This window comes from Alosa sapidissima, chromosome 8, assembly GCF_018492685.1.
Source record: "Alosa sapidissima isolate fAloSap1 chromosome 8, fAloSap1.pri, whole genome shotgun sequence".
In the NCBI taxonomy this organism is placed as follows: domain Eukaryota; kingdom Metazoa; phylum Chordata; class Actinopteri; order Clupeiformes; family Clupeidae; genus Alosa; species Alosa sapidissima.
The window spans coordinates 28,937,077-28,953,510 of record NC_055964.1 but is presented as its reverse complement, the minus strand read 5'-3'; the positions used below and the strand labels follow the sequence as shown (position 1 = coordinate 28,953,510).

At 49.5% G+C, this 16,434-nt stretch overlaps 37 non-coding genes across 37 annotated transcripts; all 37 read left to right on the top strand.

Annotated features, from left to right (window-relative positions):
• Positions 1-306: 306 nt before the first annotated feature.
• On the top strand, positions 307-378 carry trnap-agg. The gene has a single exon. It is a non-coding gene; the product is annotated as a tRNA-Pro (tRNA).
• A 190-nt stretch (positions 379-568) lies between these two features.
• Positions 569-640, top strand: trnap-cgg. The gene has a single exon. It is a non-coding gene; the product is annotated as a tRNA-Pro (tRNA).
• A 173-nt stretch (positions 641-813) lies between these two features.
• On the top strand, positions 814-885 carry trnap-ugg. Its single transcript has one exon. It is a non-coding gene; the product is annotated as a tRNA-Pro (tRNA).
• A 589-nt stretch (positions 886-1,474) lies between these two features.
• On the top strand, positions 1,475-1,546 carry trnap-agg. The gene has a single exon. It is a non-coding gene; the product is annotated as a tRNA-Pro (tRNA).
• A 452-nt stretch (positions 1,547-1,998) lies between these two features.
• On the top strand, positions 1,999-2,070 carry trnap-cgg. The gene has a single exon. It is a non-coding gene; the product is annotated as a tRNA-Pro (tRNA).
• A 173-nt stretch (positions 2,071-2,243) lies between these two features.
• On the top strand, positions 2,244-2,315 carry trnap-ugg. The gene has a single exon. It is a non-coding gene; the product is annotated as a tRNA-Pro (tRNA).
• Positions 2,316-3,078: 763 nt separating this feature from the next.
• Positions 3,079-3,150, top strand: trnap-agg. The gene has a single exon. It is a non-coding gene; the product is annotated as a tRNA-Pro (tRNA).
• Positions 3,151-3,340: 190 nt separating this feature from the next.
• Positions 3,341-3,412, top strand: trnap-cgg. Its single transcript has one exon. It is a non-coding gene; the product is annotated as a tRNA-Pro (tRNA).
• A 173-nt stretch (positions 3,413-3,585) lies between these two features.
• On the top strand, positions 3,586-3,657 carry trnap-ugg. The gene has a single exon. It is a non-coding gene; the product is annotated as a tRNA-Pro (tRNA).
• A 772-nt stretch (positions 3,658-4,429) lies between these two features.
• trnap-agg lies at positions 4,430-4,501 on the top strand. The gene has a single exon. It is a non-coding gene; the product is annotated as a tRNA-Pro (tRNA).
• A 190-nt stretch (positions 4,502-4,691) lies between these two features.
• On the top strand, positions 4,692-4,763 carry trnap-cgg. Its single transcript has one exon. It is a non-coding gene; the product is annotated as a tRNA-Pro (tRNA).
• Positions 4,764-4,936: 173 nt separating this feature from the next.
• trnap-ugg lies at positions 4,937-5,008 on the top strand. The gene has a single exon. It is a non-coding gene; the product is annotated as a tRNA-Pro (tRNA).
• A 589-nt stretch (positions 5,009-5,597) lies between these two features.
• On the top strand, positions 5,598-5,669 carry trnap-agg. The gene has a single exon. It is a non-coding gene; the product is annotated as a tRNA-Pro (tRNA).
• Positions 5,670-6,121: 452 nt separating this feature from the next.
• On the top strand, positions 6,122-6,193 carry trnap-cgg. The gene has a single exon. It is a non-coding gene; the product is annotated as a tRNA-Pro (tRNA).
• Positions 6,194-6,366: 173 nt separating this feature from the next.
• On the top strand, positions 6,367-6,438 carry trnap-ugg. The gene has a single exon. It is a non-coding gene; the product is annotated as a tRNA-Pro (tRNA).
• Positions 6,439-7,201: 763 nt separating this feature from the next.
• Positions 7,202-7,273, top strand: trnap-agg. The gene has a single exon. It is a non-coding gene; the product is annotated as a tRNA-Pro (tRNA).
• A 190-nt stretch (positions 7,274-7,463) lies between these two features.
• trnap-cgg lies at positions 7,464-7,535 on the top strand. The gene has a single exon. It is a non-coding gene; the product is annotated as a tRNA-Pro (tRNA).
• Positions 7,536-7,708: 173 nt separating this feature from the next.
• On the top strand, positions 7,709-7,780 carry trnap-ugg. The gene has a single exon. It is a non-coding gene; the product is annotated as a tRNA-Pro (tRNA).
• A 772-nt stretch (positions 7,781-8,552) lies between these two features.
• On the top strand, positions 8,553-8,624 carry trnap-agg. The gene has a single exon. It is a non-coding gene; the product is annotated as a tRNA-Pro (tRNA).
• Positions 8,625-8,814: 190 nt separating this feature from the next.
• trnap-cgg lies at positions 8,815-8,886 on the top strand. The gene has a single exon. It is a non-coding gene; the product is annotated as a tRNA-Pro (tRNA).
• A 173-nt stretch (positions 8,887-9,059) lies between these two features.
• trnap-ugg lies at positions 9,060-9,131 on the top strand. Its single transcript has one exon. It is a non-coding gene; the product is annotated as a tRNA-Pro (tRNA).
• Positions 9,132-9,903: 772 nt separating this feature from the next.
• trnap-agg lies at positions 9,904-9,975 on the top strand. Its single transcript has one exon. It is a non-coding gene; the product is annotated as a tRNA-Pro (tRNA).
• A 435-nt stretch (positions 9,976-10,410) lies between these two features.
• On the top strand, positions 10,411-10,482 carry trnap-ugg. The gene has a single exon. It is a non-coding gene; the product is annotated as a tRNA-Pro (tRNA).
• Positions 10,483-11,254: 772 nt separating this feature from the next.
• trnap-agg lies at positions 11,255-11,326 on the top strand. The gene has a single exon. It is a non-coding gene; the product is annotated as a tRNA-Pro (tRNA).
• A 190-nt stretch (positions 11,327-11,516) lies between these two features.
• trnap-cgg lies at positions 11,517-11,588 on the top strand. Its single transcript has one exon. It is a non-coding gene; the product is annotated as a tRNA-Pro (tRNA).
• Positions 11,589-11,761: 173 nt separating this feature from the next.
• On the top strand, positions 11,762-11,833 carry trnap-ugg. Its single transcript has one exon. It is a non-coding gene; the product is annotated as a tRNA-Pro (tRNA).
• A 589-nt stretch (positions 11,834-12,422) lies between these two features.
• Positions 12,423-12,494, top strand: trnap-agg. The gene has a single exon. It is a non-coding gene; the product is annotated as a tRNA-Pro (tRNA).
• Positions 12,495-12,684: 190 nt separating this feature from the next.
• On the top strand, positions 12,685-12,756 carry trnap-cgg. The gene has a single exon. It is a non-coding gene; the product is annotated as a tRNA-Pro (tRNA).
• Positions 12,757-13,112: 356 nt separating this feature from the next.
• trnap-ugg lies at positions 13,113-13,184 on the top strand. Its single transcript has one exon. It is a non-coding gene; the product is annotated as a tRNA-Pro (tRNA).
• Positions 13,185-13,773: 589 nt separating this feature from the next.
• On the top strand, positions 13,774-13,845 carry trnap-agg. The gene has a single exon. It is a non-coding gene; the product is annotated as a tRNA-Pro (tRNA).
• Positions 13,846-14,035: 190 nt separating this feature from the next.
• Positions 14,036-14,107, top strand: trnap-agg. Its single transcript has one exon. It is a non-coding gene; the product is annotated as a tRNA-Pro (tRNA).
• A 190-nt stretch (positions 14,108-14,297) lies between these two features.
• Positions 14,298-14,369, top strand: trnap-cgg. The gene has a single exon. It is a non-coding gene; the product is annotated as a tRNA-Pro (tRNA).
• Positions 14,370-14,542: 173 nt separating this feature from the next.
• trnap-ugg lies at positions 14,543-14,614 on the top strand. Its single transcript has one exon. It is a non-coding gene; the product is annotated as a tRNA-Pro (tRNA).
• A 763-nt stretch (positions 14,615-15,377) lies between these two features.
• On the top strand, positions 15,378-15,449 carry trnap-agg. Its single transcript has one exon. It is a non-coding gene; the product is annotated as a tRNA-Pro (tRNA).
• Positions 15,450-15,639: 190 nt separating this feature from the next.
• On the top strand, positions 15,640-15,711 carry trnap-cgg. The gene has a single exon. It is a non-coding gene; the product is annotated as a tRNA-Pro (tRNA).
• Positions 15,712-15,884: 173 nt separating this feature from the next.
• trnap-ugg lies at positions 15,885-15,956 on the top strand. Its single transcript has one exon. It is a non-coding gene; the product is annotated as a tRNA-Pro (tRNA).
• A 111-nt stretch (positions 15,957-16,067) lies between these two features.
• Positions 16,068-16,139, top strand: trnap-ugg. Its single transcript has one exon. It is a non-coding gene; the product is annotated as a tRNA-Pro (tRNA).
• The last annotated feature ends 295 nt before the right edge of the window (positions 16,140-16,434 follow it).

Sequence of the window (16,434 nt, the reverse complement as noted above, 5' to 3'; positions counted from 1 at the left end):
CCTCCCTTTCCTTTCAGCTAAATATTGCTCCACAGAAGGCTCGACATAAGCGTTTGAGCAGCGTGGCTCGTTGGTCTAGGGGTATGATTCTCGCTTAGGGTGCGAGAGGTCCCGGGTTCAAATCCCGGACGAGACCTTTCCCACGCAACTTTCTGTCAGTACCATGTGTTTGTGTCAGCACTGTCTCTCCTTTGCTGTACAGCATGTAGCCGGCAGCTTTTTTGCAACTCAACACCACCCGACCTGCCTTTCCTTTCAGTTAAATATTGCTGCACAAAACTCTCGACAAAAGCTTTTGTGCAGCGTGGCTCGTTGGTCTAGGGGTATGATTCTCGCTTAGGGTGCGAGAGGTCCCGGGTTCAAATCCCGGACGAGCCCTCTGTTCTGTGAAACTCTGCAACTTTTGCTGCTAGCTGCCACCGGTGAACTGCTGCAGTTCGTTACCCAGGACTTACTTTAGGAAATGTTGATGCGCAGTGGAACCAAGCTGAAAGATTGGTCTTACCTGCAGACCACTCTAAATATTTGTTGTGAAGAAAGGCACTGAATAAAAGGCACCCTTGGCCCAGGCTCGTTGGTCTAGGGGTATGATTCTCGCTTCGGGTGCGAGAGGTCCCGGGTTCAACTCCCGGACGGGCCCTTCTTTCCGAAAAAAACGCCAGACTTTACTGCAAGAATCGACGCTAACGAAACAAACAAAGACGAAACTCTTTTGTTAGCATTGAAGGAAAAGAGCCAATTTTGGACCAGATTTTTTACTTGCTCAGGCCTGCAAGGGGTCCTGACAAAACAAGACCCAGGGGAGCACTCAGCGGCTCGTTGGTCTAGGGGTATGATTCTCGCTTTGGGTGCGAGAGGTCCCGGGTTCAAATCCCGGACGAGCCCGCAGGCGTTACAGGTGCATTTCATTGAAATGTGTTAATTTTCAACTCTCGTCAGTGATCTAGAAAATTATGTTGTTGTTTTTTCAGCTAAATTCATAGCCAGTCAAGGCTTGTTGGTCTAGGGTATGATTCTCGCTTAGGGTGCGAGAGGTCCCGGGTTCAAATCCCAGACAAGTCCTTCCCCACGCAACTATTTGTCATTATCAGGTGCTTGTGTCAGCACTGTCTTACCTTTGCTGTACAGCATATAGCCGGCAGCTTTTCTGCAACTAAACAACACCACACCTCCCTTTCCTTTCAGCTAAATATTGCTGCACAGAAGGCTCGACATAAGCGTTTGAGCAGAGTGGCTCGTTGGTCTAGGGGTATGATTCTCGCTTAGGGTGCGAGAGGTCCGGGGTTCAAATCCCGGACGAGACCTTTCCCACGCAACTTTCTGTCAGTATGATGTGTTTGTGTCAGCACCGTCTCTCCTTTGCTGTACAGCATGTAGCCGGCAGCTTTTCTGCAACTCAACACCACCCGACCTGCCTTTCCTTTCAGTTAAATATTGCTGCACAAAACGCTCGACAAAAGCTTTCGCGCAGCGTGGCTCGTTGGTCTAGGGGTATGATTCTCGCTTAGGGTGCGAGAGGTCCCGGGTTCAAATCCCGGACGAGCCCTCTGTTCTGTGAAACTCTGCAACTTTTGCTGCTAGCTGCCACCGGTGAACTGCTGCAGTTCGTTACCCAGGACTTACTTTAGGAAATGTTGATGCGCAGTGGAACCAAGCTGAAAGATTGGTCTTACCTGCAGACCACTCTAAATATTTGTTGTGAAGAAAGGCACTGAATAAAAGGTACCCTTGCCCCAGGCTCGCTGGTCTAGGGGTATGATTCTCGCTTAGGGTGCGAGAGGTCCCGGGTTCAAATCCCGGACGAGCCCTCTGTTCTGTGAAACTCTGCAACTTTTGCTGCTAGCTGCCACCGGTGAACTGCTGCAGTTCGTTACCCAGGACTTACTTTAGGAAATGTTGATGCGCAGTGGAACCAAGCTGAAAGATTGGTCTTACCTGCAGACCACTCTAAATATTTGTTGTGAAGAAAGGCACTGAATAAAAGGTACCCTTGCCCCAGGCTCGTTGGTCTAGGGGTATGATTCTCGCTTCGGGTGCGAGAGGTCCCGGGTTCAACTCCCGGACGAGCCCTTCTTTCCGAAACAAACGCCAGACTTTACTGCAAGAATCGACGCTAACGAAACAAACAAAGACGAAACTCTTTTGTTAGCATTGAAGGAAAAGAGCCAATTTTGGACCAGATTTTTTACTTGCTCAGGCCTGCAAGGGGTCCTGACAAAACAAGACCCAGGGGAGCACTCAGCGGCTCGTTGGTCTAGGGGTATGATTCTCGCTTTGGGTGCGAGAGGTCCCGGGTTCAAATCCCGGACGAGCCCTTTTGTGCTTCCTCACCAATTCTTTGTCGGCCTCACTGTCTAACGCGTTTCTGCTGTGGAGATTTAGCCTCAGTTGGATGTATATTTTTTCCCCCTGAGCCATCACATTGCGGCTCGTTGGTCTAGGGGTATGATTCTCGCTTTGGGTGCGAGAGGTTCCGGGTTCAAATCCCGGACGAGCCCGCAGGCGTTACAGGTGCATTTCATTGAAATGTGTTAATTTTCAACTCTCGTCAGTGATCTAGAAAATTATGTTGTTGTTTTTTCAGCTAAATTCATAGCCAGTCAAGGCTTGTTGGTCTAGGGTATGATTCTCGCTTAGGGTGCGGGGTTCAAATCCCAGACAAGTCCTTCCCCACGCAACTATTTGTCATTATCAGGTGCTTGTGTCAGCACTGTCTTACCTTTGCTGTACAGCATATAGCCGGCAGCTTTTCTGCAACTAAACAACACCACACCTCCCTTTCCTTTCAGCTAAATATTGCTGCACAGAAGGCTCGACATAAGCGTTTGAACAGAGTGGCTCGTTGGTCTAGGGGTATGATTCTCGCTTAGGGTGCGAGAGGTCCGGGGTTCAAATCCCGGACGAGACCTTTCCCACGCAACTTTCTGTCAGTATGATGTGTTTGTGTCAGCACCGTCTCTCCTTTGCTGTACAGCATGTAGCCGGCAGCTTTTCTGCAACTCAACACCACCCGACCTGCCTTTCCTTTCAGTTAAATATTGCTGCACAAAACGCTCGACAAAAGCTTTTGCGCAGCGTGGCTCGTTGGTCTAGGGGTATGATTCTCGCTTAGGGTGCGAGAGGTCCCGGGTTCAAATCCCGGACGAGCCCTCTGTTCTGTGAAACTCTGCAACTTTTGCTGCTAGCTGCCACCGGTGAACTGCTGCAGTTCGTTACCCAGGACTTACTTTAGGAAATGTTGATGCGCAGTGGAACCAAGCTGAAAGATTGGTCTTACCTGCAGACCACTCTAAATATTTGTTGTGAAGAAAGGCACTGAATAAAAGGTACCCTTGCCCCAGGCTCGTTGGTCTAGGGGTATGATTCTCGCTTCGGGTGCGAGAGGATCTGGGTTCAACTCCCGGACGGGCCCTTCTTTCCGAAACAAACGCCAGACTTTACTGCAAGAATCGACGCTAACGAAACAAACAAAGACGAAACTCTTTTGTTAGCATTGAAGGAAAAGAGCCAATTTTGGACCAGATTTTTTACTTGCTCAGGCCTGCAAGGGGTCCTGACAAAACAAGACCCAGGGGAGCACTCAGCGGCTCGTTGGTCTAGGGGTATGATTCTCGCTTTGGGTGCGAGAGGTCCCGGGTTCAAATCCCGGACGAGCCCTTTTGTGCTTCCTCACCAATTCTTTGTCGGCCTCACTGTCTAACGCGTTTCCTCTGTGGAGATTTAGCCTCAGTTGGATGTTTATTTTTTCCCCCTGCGCCATCACATTGCGGCTCGTTGGTCTAGGGGTATGATTCTCGCTTTGGGTGCGAGAGGTCCCGGGTTCAAATCCCTTACGAGCCCGCAGGCGTTACAGGTGCATTTCATTGAAATGTGTTAATTTTCAACTCTCGTCAGTGATCTAGAAAATGATGTTGTTGTTTTTTCAGCTAAATTCATAGCCAGTCAAGGCTTGTTGGTCTAGGGTATGATTCTCGCTTAGGATGCGAGAGGTCCCGGGTTCAAATCCCAGACAAGTCCTTCCCCACGCAACTATTTGTCATTATCAGGTGCTTGTGTCAGCACTGTCTTACCTTTGCTGTACAGCATATAGCCGGCAGCTTTTCTGCAACTAAACAACACCACACCTCCCTTTCCTTTCAGCTAAATATTGCTCCACAGAAGGCTCGACATAAGCGTTTGAGCAGCGTGGCTCGTTGGTCTAGGGGTATGATTCTCGCTTAGGGTGCGAGAGGTCCCGGGTTCAAATCCCGGACGAGACCTTTCCCACGCAACTTTCTGTCAGTACCATGTGTTTGTGTCAGCACTGTCTCTCCTTTGCTGTACAGCATGTAGCCGGCAGCTTTTTTGCAACTCAACACCACCCGACCTGCCTTTCCTTTCAGTTAAATATTGCTGCACAAAACTCTCGACAAAAGCTTTTGTGCAGCGTGGCTCGTTGGTCTAGGGGTATGATTCTCGCTTAGGGTGCGAGAGGTCCCGGGTTCAAATCCCGGACGAGCCCTCTGTTCTGTGAAACTCTGCAACTTTTGCTGCTAGCTGCCACCGGTGAACTGCTGCAGTTCGTTACCCAGGACTTACTTTAGGAAATGTTGATGCGCAGTGGAACCAAGCTGAAAGATTGGTCTTACCTGCAGACCACTCTAAATATTTGTTGTGAAGAAAGGCACTGAATAAAAGGCACCCTTGGCCCAGGCTCGTTGGTCTAGGGGTATGATTCTCGCTTCGGGTGCGAGAGGTCCCGGGTTCAACTCCCGGACGGGCCCTTCTTTCCGAAAAAAACGCCAGACTTTACTGCAAGAATCGACGCTAACGAAACAAACAAAGACGAAACTCTTTTGTTAGCATTGAAGGAAAAGAGCCAATTTTGGACCAGATTTTTTACTTGCTCAGGCCTGCAAGGGGTCCTGACAAAACAAGACCCAGGGGAGCACTCAGCGGCTCGTTGGTCTAGGGGTATGATTCTCGCTTTGGGTGCGAGAGGTCCCGGGTTCAAATCCCGGACGAGCCCGCAGGCGTTACAGGTGCATTTCATTGAAATGTGTTAATTTTCAACTCTCGTCAGTGATCTAGAAAATTATGTTGTTGTTTTTTCAGCTAAATTCATAGCCAGTCAAGGCTTGTTGGTCTAGGGTATGATTCTCGCTTAGGGTGCGAGAGGTCCCGGGTTCAAATCCCAGACAAGTCCTTCCCCACGCAACTATTTGTCATTATCAGGTGCTTGTGTCAGCACTGTCTTACCTTTGCTGTACAGCATATAGCCGGCAGCTTTTCTGCAACTAAACAACACCACACCTCCCTTTCCTTTCAGCTAAATATTGCTGCACAGAAGGCTCGACATAAGCGTTTGAGCAGAGTGGCTCGTTGGTCTAGGGGTATGATTCTCGCTTAGGGTGCGAGAGGTCCGGGGTTCAAATCCCGGACGAGACCTTTCCCACGCAACTTTCTGTCAGTATGATGTGTTTGTGTCAGCACCGTCTCTCCTTTGCTGTACAGCATGTAGCCGGCAGCTTTTCTGCAACTCAACACCACCCGACCTGCCTTTCCTTTCAGTTAAATATTGCTGCACAAAACGCTCGACAAAAGCTTTCGCGCAGCGTGGCTCGTTGGTCTAGGGGTATGATTCTCGCTTAGGGTGCGAGAGGTCCCGGGTTCAAATCCCGGACGAGCCCTCTGTTCTGTGAAACTCTGCAACTTTTGCTGCTAGCTGCCACCGGTGAACTGCTGCAGTTCGTTACCCAGGACTTACTTTAGGAAATGTTGATGCGCAGTGGAACCAAGCTGAAAGATTGGTCTTACCTGCAGACCACTCTAAATATTTGTTGTGAAGAAAGGCACTGAATAAAAGGTACCCTTGCCCCAGGCTCGCTGGTCTAGGGGTATGATTCTCGCTTAGGGTGCGAGAGGTCCCGGGTTCAAATCCCGGACGAGCCCTCTGTTCTGTGAAACTCTGCAACTTTTGCTGCTAGCTGCCACCGGTGAACTGCTGCAGTTCGTTACCCAGGACTTACTTTAGGAAATGTTGATGCGCAGTGGAACCAAGCTGAAAGATTGGTCTTACCTGCAGACCACTCTAAATATTTGTTGTGAAGAAAGGCACTGAATAAAAGGTACCCTTGCCCCAGGCTCGTTGGTCTAGGGGTATGATTCTCGCTTCGGGTGCGAGAGGTCCCGGGTTCAACTCCCGGACGAGCCCTTCTTTCCGAAACAAACGCCAGACTTTACTGCAAGAATCGACGCTAACGAAACAAACAAAGACGAAACTCTTTTGTTAGCATTGAAGGAAAAGAGCCAATTTTGGACCAGATTTTTTACTTGCTCAGGCCTGCAAGGGGTCCTGACAAAACAAGACCCAGGGGAGCACTCAGCGGCTCGTTGGTCTAGGGGTATGATTCTCGCTTTGGGTGCGAGAGGTCCCGGGTTCAAATCCCGGACGAGCCCTTTTGTGCTTCCTCACCAATTCTTTGTCGGCCTCACTGTCTAACGCGTTTCTGCTGTGGAGATTTAGCCTCAGTTGGATGTATATTTTTTCCCCCTGAGCCATCACATTGCGGCTCGTTGGTCTAGGGGTATGATTCTCGCTTTGGGTGCGAGAGGTTCCGGGTTCAAATCCCGGACGAGCCCGCAGGCGTTACAGGTGCATTTCATTGAAATGTGTTAATTTTCAACTCTCGTCAGTGATCTAGAAAATTATGTTGTTGTTTTTTCAGCTAAATTCATAGCCAGTCAAGGCTTGTTGGTCTAGGGTATGATTCTCGCTTAGGGTGCGGGGTTCAAATCCCAGACAAGTCCTTCCCCACGCAACTATTTGTCATTATCAGGTGCTTGTGTCAGCACTGTCTTACCTTTGCTGTACAGCATATAGCCGGCAGCTTTTCTGCAACTAAACAACACCACACCTCCCTTTCCTTTCAGCTAAATATTGCTGCACAGAAGGCTCGACATAAGCGTTTGAGCAGAGTGGCTCGTTGGTCTAGGGGTATGATTCTCGCTTAGGGTGCGAGAGGTCCGGGGTTCAAATCCCGGACGAGACCTTTCCCACGCAACTTTCTGTCAGTATGATGTGTTTGTGTCAGCACCGTCTCTCCTTTGCTGTACAGCATGTAGCCGGCAGCTTTTCTGCAACTCAACACCACCCGACCTGCCTTTCCTTTCAGTTAAATATTGCTGCACAAAACGCTCGACAAAAGCTTTTGCGCAGCGTGGCTCGTTGGTCTAGGGGTATGATTCTCGCTTAGGGTGCGAGAGGTCCCGGGTTCAAATCCCGGACGAGCCCTCTGTTCTGTGAAACTCTGCAACTTTTGCTGCTAGCTGCCACCGGTGAACTGCTGCAGTTCGTTACCCAGGACTTACTTTAGGAAATGTTGATGCGCAGTGGAACCAAGCTGAAAGATTGGTCTTACCTGCAGACCACTCTAAATATTTGTTGTGAAGAAAGGCACTGAATAAAAGGTACCCTTGCCCCAGGCTCGTTGGTCTAGGGGTATGATTCTCGCTTCGGGTGCGAGAGGATCTGGGTTCAACTCCCGGACGGGCCCTTCTTTCCGAAACAAACGCCAGACTTTACTGCAAGAATCGACGCTAACGAAACAAACAAAGACGAAACTCTTTTGTTAGCATTGAAGGAAAAGAGCCAATTTTGGACCAGATTTTTTACTTGCTCAGGCCTGCAAGGGGTCCTGACAAAACAAGACCCAGGGGAGCACTCAGCGGCTCGTTGGTCTAGGGGTATGATTCTCGCTTTGGGTGCGAGAGGTCCCGGGTTCAAATCCCGGACGAGCCCTTTTGTGCTTCCTCACCAATTCTTTGTCGGCCTCACTGTCTAACGCGTTTCCTCTGTGGAGATTTAGCCTCAGTTGGATGTTTATTTTTTCCCCCTGCGCCATCACATTGCGGCTCGTTGGTCTAGGGGTATGATTCTCGCTTTGGGTGCGAGAGGTCCCGGGTTCAAATCCCTTACGAGCCCGCAGGCGTTACAGGTGCATTTCATTGAAATGTGTTAATTTTCAACTCTCGTCAGTGATCTAGAAAATGATGTTGTTGTTTTTTCAGCTAAATTCATAGCCAGTCAAGGCTTGTTGGTCTAGGGTATGATTCTCGCTTAGGATGCGAGAGGTCCCGGGTTCAAATCCCAGAAAAGTCCTTCCCCACGCAACTATTTGTCATTATCAGGTGCTTGTGTCAGCACTGTCTTACCTTTGCTGTACAGCATATAGCCGGCAGCTTTTCTGCAACTAAACAACACCACACCTCCCTTTCCTTTCAGCTAAATATTGCTCCACAGAAGGCTCGACATAAGCATTTGAGCAGCGTGGCTCGTTGGTCTAGGGGTATGATTCTCGCTTAGGGTGCGAGAGGTCCCGGGTTCAAATCCCGGACGAGACCTTTCCCACGCAACTTTCTGTCAGTACCATGTGTTTGTGTCAGCACTGTCTCTCCTTTGCTGTACAGCATGTAGCCGGCAGCTTTTCTGCAACTCAACACCACCCGACCTGCCTTTCCTTTCAGTTAAATATTGCTGCACAAAACGCTCGACAAAAGCTTTCGCGCAGCGTGGCTCGTTGGTCTAGGGGTATGATTCTCGCTTAGGGTGCGAGAGGTCCCGGGTTCAAATCCCGGACGAGCCCTCTGTTCTGTGAAACTCTGCAACTTTTGCTGCTAGCTGCCACCGGTGAACTGCTGTAGTTCGTTATCCAGGACTTACTTTAGGAAATGTTGATGCGCAGTGGAACCAAGCTGAAAGATTGGTCTTACCTGCAGACCACTCTAAATATTTGTTGTGAAGAAAGGCACTGAATAAAAGGTACCCTTGGCCCAGGCTCGTTGGTCTAGGGGTATGATTCTCGCTTCGGGTGCGAGAGGATCTGGGTTCAACTCCCGGACGGGCCCTTCTTTCCGAAACAAACGCCAGACTTTACTGCAAGAATCGACGCTAACGAAACAAACAAAGACGAAACTCTTTTGTTAGCATTGAAGGAAAATAGCCAATTTTGGACCAGATTTTTTACTTGCTCAGGCCTGCAAGGGGTCCTGACAAAACAAGACCCAGGGGAGCACTCAGCGGCTCGTTGGTCTAGGGGTATGATTCTCGCTTTGGGTGCGAGAGGTCCCGGGTTCAAATCCCGGACGAGCCCTTTTGTGCTTCCTCACCAATTCTTTGTCGGCCTCACTGTCTAACGCGTTTCCTCTGTGGAGATTTAGCCTCAGTTGGATGTTTATTTTTTCCCCCTGCGCCATCACATTGCGGCTCGTTGGTCTAGGGGTATGATTCTCGCTTTGGGTGCGAGAGGTCCCGGGTTCAAATCCCTTACGAGCCCGCAGGCGTTACAGGTGCATTTCATTGAAATGTGTTAATTTTCAACTCTCGTCAGTGATCTAGAAAATGATGTTGTTGTTTTTTCAGCTAAATTCATAGCCAGTCAAGGCTTGTTGGTCTAGGGTATGATTCTCGCTTAGGATGCGAGAGGTCCCGGGTTCAAATCCCAGAAAAGTCCTTCCCCACGCAACTATTTGTCATTATCAGGTGCTTGTGTCAGCACTGTCTTACCTTTGCTGTACAGCATATAGCCGGCAGCTTTTCTGCAACTAAACAACACCACACCTCCCTTTCCTTTCAGCTAAATATTGCTCCACAGAAGGCTCGACATAAGCGTTTGAGCAGCGTGGCTCGTTGGTCTAGGGGTATGATTCTCGCTTAGGGTGCGAGAGGTCCCGGGTTCAAATCCCGGACGAGACCTTTCCCACGCAACTTTCTGTCAGTACCATGTGTTTGTGTCAGCACTGTCTCTCCTTTGCTGTACAGCATGTAGCCGGCAGCTTTTCTGCAACTCAACACCACCCGACCTGCCTTTCCTTTCAGTTAAATATTGCTGCACAAAACGCTCGACAAAAGCTTTCGCGCAGCGTGGCTCGTTGGTCTAGGGGTATGATTCTCGCTTAGGGTGCGAGAGGTCCCGGGTTCAAATCCCGGACGAGCCCTCTGTTCTGTGAAACTCTGCAACTTTTGCTGCTAGCTGCCACCGGTGAACTGCTGTAGTTCGTTATCCAGGACTTACTTTAGGAAATGTTGATGCGCAGTGGAACCAAGCTGAAAGATTGGTCTTACCTGCAGACCACTCTAAATATTTGTTGTGAAGAAAGGCACTGAATAAAAGGTACCCTTGCCCCAGGCTCGTTGGTCTAGGGGTATGATTCTCCCTTCGGGTGCGAGAGGATCTGGGTTCAACTCCCGGACGGGCCCTTCTTTCCGAAACAAACGCCAGACTTTACTGCAAGAATCGACGCTAACGAAACAAACAAAGACGAAACTCTTTTGTTAGCATTGAAGGAAAATAGCCAATTTTGGACCAGATTTTTTACTTGCTCAGGCCTGCAAGGGGTCCTGACAAAACAAGACTCAGGGGAGCACTCAGCGGCTCGTTGGTCTAGGGGTATGATTCTCGCTTTGGGTGCGAGAGGTCCCGGGTTCAAATCCCGGACGAGCCCTTTTGTGCTTCCTCACCAATTCTTTGTCGGCCTCACTGTCTAACGCGTTTCCTCTGTGGAGATTTAGCCTCAGTTGGATGTTTATTTTTTCCCCCTGCGCCATCACATTGCGGCTCGTTGGTCTAGGGGTATGATTCTCGCTTTGGGTGCGAGAGGTCCCGGGTTCAAATCCCTTACGAGCCCGCAGGCGTTACAGGTGCATTTCATTGAAATGTGTTAATTTTCAACTCTCGTCAGTGATCTAGAAAATGATGTTGTTGTTTTTTCAGCTAAATTCATAGCCAGTCAAGGCTTGTTGGTCTAGGGTATGATTCTCGCTTAGGATGCGAGAGGTCCCGGGTTCAAATCCCAGACAAGTCCTTCCCCACGCAACTATTTGTCATTATCAGGTGCTTGTGTCAGCACTGTCTTACCTTTGCTGTACAGCATATAGCCGGCAGCTTTTCTGCAACTAAACAACACCACACCTCCCTTTCCTTTCAGCTAAATATTGCTCCACAGAAGGCTCGACATAAGCGTTTGAGCAGCGTGGCTCGTTGGTCTAGGGGTATGATTCTCGCTTAGGGTGCGAGAGGTCCCGGGTTCAAATCCCGGACGAGACCTTTCCCACGCAACTTTCTGTCAGTACCATGTGTTTGTGTCAGCACTGTCTCTCCTTTGCTGTACAGCATGTAGCCGGCAGCTTTTTTGCAACTCAACACCACCCGACCTGCCTTTCCTTTCAGTTAAATATTGCTGCACAAAACTCTCGACAAAAGCTTTTGTGCAGCGTGGCTCGTTGGTCTAGGGGTATGATTCTCGCTTAGGGTGCGAGAGGTCCCGGGTTCAAATCCCGGACGAGCCCTCTGTTCTGTGAAACTCTGCAACTTTTGCTGCTAGCTGCCACCGGTGAACTGCTGCAGTTCGTTACCCAGGACTTACTTTAGGAAATGTTGATGCGCAGTGGAACCAAGCTGAAAGATTGGTCTTACCTGCAGACCACTCTAAATATTTGTTGTGAAGAAAGGCACTGAATAAAAGGCACCCTTGGCCCAGGCTCGTTGGTCTAGGGGTATGATTCTCGCTTCGGGTGCGAGAGGTCCCGGGTTCAACTCCCGGACGGGCCCTTCTTTCCGAAAAAAACGCCAGACTTTACTGCAAGAATCGACGCTAACGAAACAAACAAAGACGAAACTCTTTTGTTAGCATTGAAGGAAAAGAGCCAATTTTGGACCAGATTTTTTACTTGCTCAGGCCTGCAAGGGGTCCTGACAAAACAAGACCCAGGGGAGCACTCAGCGGCTCGTTGGTCTAGGGGTATGATTCTCGCTTTGGGTGCGAGAGGTCCCGGGTTCAAATCCCGGACGAGCCCGCAGGCGTTACAGGTGCATTTCATTGAAATGTGTTAATTTTCAACTCTCGTCAGTGATCTAGAAAATTATGTTGTTGTTTTTTCAGCTAAATTCATAGCCAGTCAAGGCTTGTTGGTCTAGGGTATGATTCTCGCTTAGGGTGCGAGAGGTCCCGGGTTCAAATCCCAGACAAGTCCTTCCCCACGCAACTATTTGTCATTATCAGGTGCTTGTGTCAGCACTGTCTTACCTTTGCTGTACAGCATATAGCCGGCAGCTTTTCTGCAACTAAACAACACCACACCTCCCTTTCCTTTCAGCTAAATATTGCTGCACAGAAGGCTCGACATAAGCGTTTGAGCAGAGTGGCTCGTTGGTCTAGGGGTATGATTCTCGCTTAGGGTGCGAGAGGTCCGGGGTTCAAATCCCGGACGAGACCTTTCCCACGCAACTTTCTGTCAGTATGATGTGTTTGTGTCAGCACCGTCTCTCCTTTGCTGTACAGCATGTAGCCGGCAGCTTTTCTGCAACTCAACACCACCCGACCTGCCTTTCCTTTCAGTTAAATATTGCTGCACAAAACTCTCGACAAAAGCTTTTGTGCAGCGTGGCTCGTTGGTCTAGGGGTATGATTCTCGCTTAGGGTGCGAGAGGTCCCGGGTTCAAATCCCGGACGAGCCCTCTGTTCTGTGAAACTCTGCAACTTTTGCTGCTAGCTGCCACCGGTGAACTGCTGCAGTTCGTTACCCAGGACTTACTTTAGGAAATGTTGATGCGCAGTGGAACCAAGCTGAAAGATTGGTCTTACCTGCAGACCACTCTAAATATTTGTTGTGAAGAAAGGCACTGAATAAAAGGTACCCTTGCCCCAGGCTCGTTGGTCTAGGGGTATGATTCTCGCTTCGGGTGCGAGAGGTCCCGGGTTCAACTCCCGGACGGGCCCTTCTTTCCGAAACAAACGCCAGACTTTACTGCAAGAATCGACGCTAACGAAACAAACAAAGACGAAACTCTTTTGTTAGCATTGAAGGAAAAGAGCCAATTTTGGACCAGATTTTTTACTTGCTCAGGCCTGCAAGGGGTCCTGACAAAACAAGACCCAGGGGAGCACTCAGCGGCTCGTTGGTCTAGGGGTATGATTCTCGCTTTGGGTGCGAGAGGTCCCGGGTTCAAATCCCGGATGAGCCCTTTTGTGCTTCCTCACCAATTCTTTGTCGGCCTCACTGTCTAACGCGTTTCAGCTGTGGAGATTTAGCCTCAGTTGGATGTATATTTTTTCCCCCTGAGCCATCACATTGCGGCTCGTTGGTCTAGGGGTATGATTCTCGCTTTGGGTGCGAGAGGTCCCGGGTTCAAATCCCGGACGAGCCCGCAGGCGTTACAGGTGCATTTCATTGAAATGTGTTAATTTTCAACTCTCGTCAGTGATCTAGAAAATTATGTTGTTGTTTTTTCAGCTAAATTCATAGCCAGTCAAGGCTTGTTGGTCTAGGGTATGATTCTCGCTTAGGGTGCGAGAGGTCCCGGGTTCAAATCCCAGACAAGTCCTTCCCCACGCAACTATTTGTCATTATCAGGTGCTTCTGTCAGCACTGTCTTACCTTTGCTGTACAGCATATAGCCGGCAGCTTTTCTGCAACTAAACAACACCACACCTCCCTTTCCTTTCAGCTAAATATTGCTGCACAGAAGGCTCGACATAAGCTTTTGAGCAGAGTGGCTCGTTGGTCTAGGGGTATGATTCTCGCTTAGGGTGCGAGAGGTCCGGGGTTCAAATCCCGGACGAGACCTTTCCCACGCAACTTTCTGTCAGTATGATGTGTTTGTGTCAGCACCGTCTCTCCTTTGCTGTACAGCATGTAGCCGGCAGCTTTTCTGCAACTCAACACCACCCGACCTGCCTTTCCTTTCAGTTAAATATTGCTGCACAAAACGCTCGACAAAAGCTTTCGCGCAGCGTGGCTCGTTGGTCTAGGGGTATGATTCTCGCTTAGGGTGCGAGAGGTCCCGGGTTCAAATCCCGGACGAGCCCTCTGTTCTGTGAAACTCTGCAACTTTTGCTGCTAGCTGCCACCGGTGAACTGCTGCAGTTCGTTACCCAGGACTTACTTTAGGAAATGTTGATGCGCAGTGGAACCAAGCTGAAAGATTGGTCTTACCTGCAGACCACTCTAAATATTTGTTGTGAAGAAAGGCACTGAATAAAAGGTACCCTTGCCCCAGGCTCGTTGGTCTAGGGGTATGATTCTCGCTTAGGGTGCGAGAGGTCCCGGGTTCAAATCCCGGACGAGCCCTCTGTTCTGTGAAACTCTGCAACTTTTGCTGCTAGCTGCCACCGGTGAACTGCTGCAGTTCGTTACCCAGGACTTACTTTAGGAAATGTTGATGCGCAGTGGAACCAAGCTGAAAGATTGGTCTTACCTGCAGACCACTCTAAATATTTGTTGTGAAGAAAGGCACTGAATAAAAGGTACCCTTGCCCCAGGCTCGTTGGTCTAGGGGTATGATTCTCGCTTCGGGTGCGAGAGGTCCCGGGTTCAACTCCCGGACGAGCCCTTCTTTCCGAAACAAACGCCAGACTTTACTGCAAGAATCGACGCTAACGAAACAAACAAAGACGAAACTCTTTTGTTAGCATTGAAGGAAAAGAGCCAATTTTGGACCAGATTTTTTACTTGCTCAGGCCTGCAAGGGGTCCTGACAAAACAAGACCCAGGGGAGCACTCAGCGGCTCGTTGGTCTAGGGGTATGATTCTCGCTTTGGGTGCGAGAGGTCCCGGGTTCAAATCCCGGACGAGCCCTTTTGTGCTTCCTCACCAATTCTTTGTCGGCCTCACTGTCTAACGCGTTTCTGCTGTGGAGATTTAGCCTCAGTTGGATGTATATTTTTTCCCCCTGAGCCATCACATTGCGGCTCGTTGGTCTAGGGGTATGATTCTCGCTTTGGGTGCGAGAGGTTCCGGGTTCAAATCCCGGACGAGCCCGCAGGCGTTACAGGTGCATTTCATTGAAATGTGTTAATTTTCAACTCTCGTCAGTGATCTAGAAAATTATGTTGTTGTTTTTTCAGCTAAATTCATAGCCAGTCAAGGCTTGTTGGTCTAGGGTATGATTCTCGCTTAGGGTGCGGGGTTCAAATCCCAGACAAGTCCTTCCCCACGCAACTATTTGTCATTATCAGGTGCTTGTGTCAGCACTGTCTTACCTTTGCTGTACAGCATATAGCCGGCAGCTTTTCTGCAACTAAACAACACCACACCTCCCTTTCCTTTCAGCTAAATATTGCTGCACAGAAGGCTCGACATAAGCGTTTGAGCAGAGTGGCTCGTTGGTCTAGGGGTATGATTCTCGCTTAGGGTGCGAGAGGTCCGGGGTTCAAATCCCGGACGAGACCTTTCCCACGCAACTTTCTGTCAGTATGATGTGTTTGTGTCAGCACCGTCTCTCCTTTGCTGTACAGCATGTAGCCGGCAGCTTTTCTGCAACTCAACACCACCCGACCTGCCTTTCCTTTCAGTTAAATATTGCTGCACAAAACGCTCGACAAAAGCTTTTGCGCAGCGTGGCTCGTTGGTCTAGGGGTATGATTCTCGCTTAGGGTGCGAGAGGTCCCGGGTTCAAATCCCGGACGAGCCCTCTGTTCTGTGAAACTCTGCAACTTTTGCTGCTAGCTGCCACCGGTGAACTGCTGCAGTTCGTTACCCAGGACTTACTTTAGGAAATGTTGATGCGCAGTGGAACCAAGCTGAAAGATTGGTCTTACCTGCAGACCACTCTAAATATTTGTTGTGAAGAAAGGCACTGAATAAAAGGTACCCTTGCCCCAGGCTCGTTGGTCTAGGGGTATGATTCTCGCTTCGGGTGCGAGAGGTCCCGGGTTCAACTCCCGGACGAGCCCTTCTTTCCGAAACAAACGCCAGACTTTACTGCAAGAATCGACGCTAACGAAACAAACAAAGACGAAACTCTTTTGTTAGCATTGAAGGAAAAGAGCCAATTTTGGACCAGATTTTTTACTTGCTCAGGCCTGCAAGGGGTCCTGACAAAACAAGACCCAGGGGAGCACTCAGCGGCTCGTTGGTCTAGGGGTATGATTCTCGCTTTGGGTGCGAGAGGTCCCGGGTTCAAATCCCGGACGAGCCCTTTTGTGCTTCCTCACCAATTCTTTGTCGGCCTCACTGTCTAACGCGTTTCTGCTGTGGAGATTTAGCCTCAGTTGGATGTATATTTTTTCCCCCTGAGCCATCACATTGCGGCTCGTTGGTCTAGGGGTATGATTCTCGCTTTGGGTGCGAGAGGTCCCGGGTTCAAATCCCGGACGAGCCCGCAGGCGTTACAGGTGCATTTCTTTGAAATGTGTTAATTTTCAACTCTCGTCAGTGATTTAGAAAATTATGTTGTTGTTTTTTCAGCTAAATTCATAGCCAGTCAAGGCTTGTTGGTCTAGGGTATGATTCTTGCTTAGGGTGCGGGGTTCAAATCCCAGACAAGTCCTTCCCCACGCAACTATTTGTCATTATCAGGTGCTTGTGTCAGCACTGTCTTACCTTTGCTGTACAGCATATAGCCGGCAGCTTTTCTGCAACTAAACAACACCACACCTCCCTTTCCTTTCAGCTAA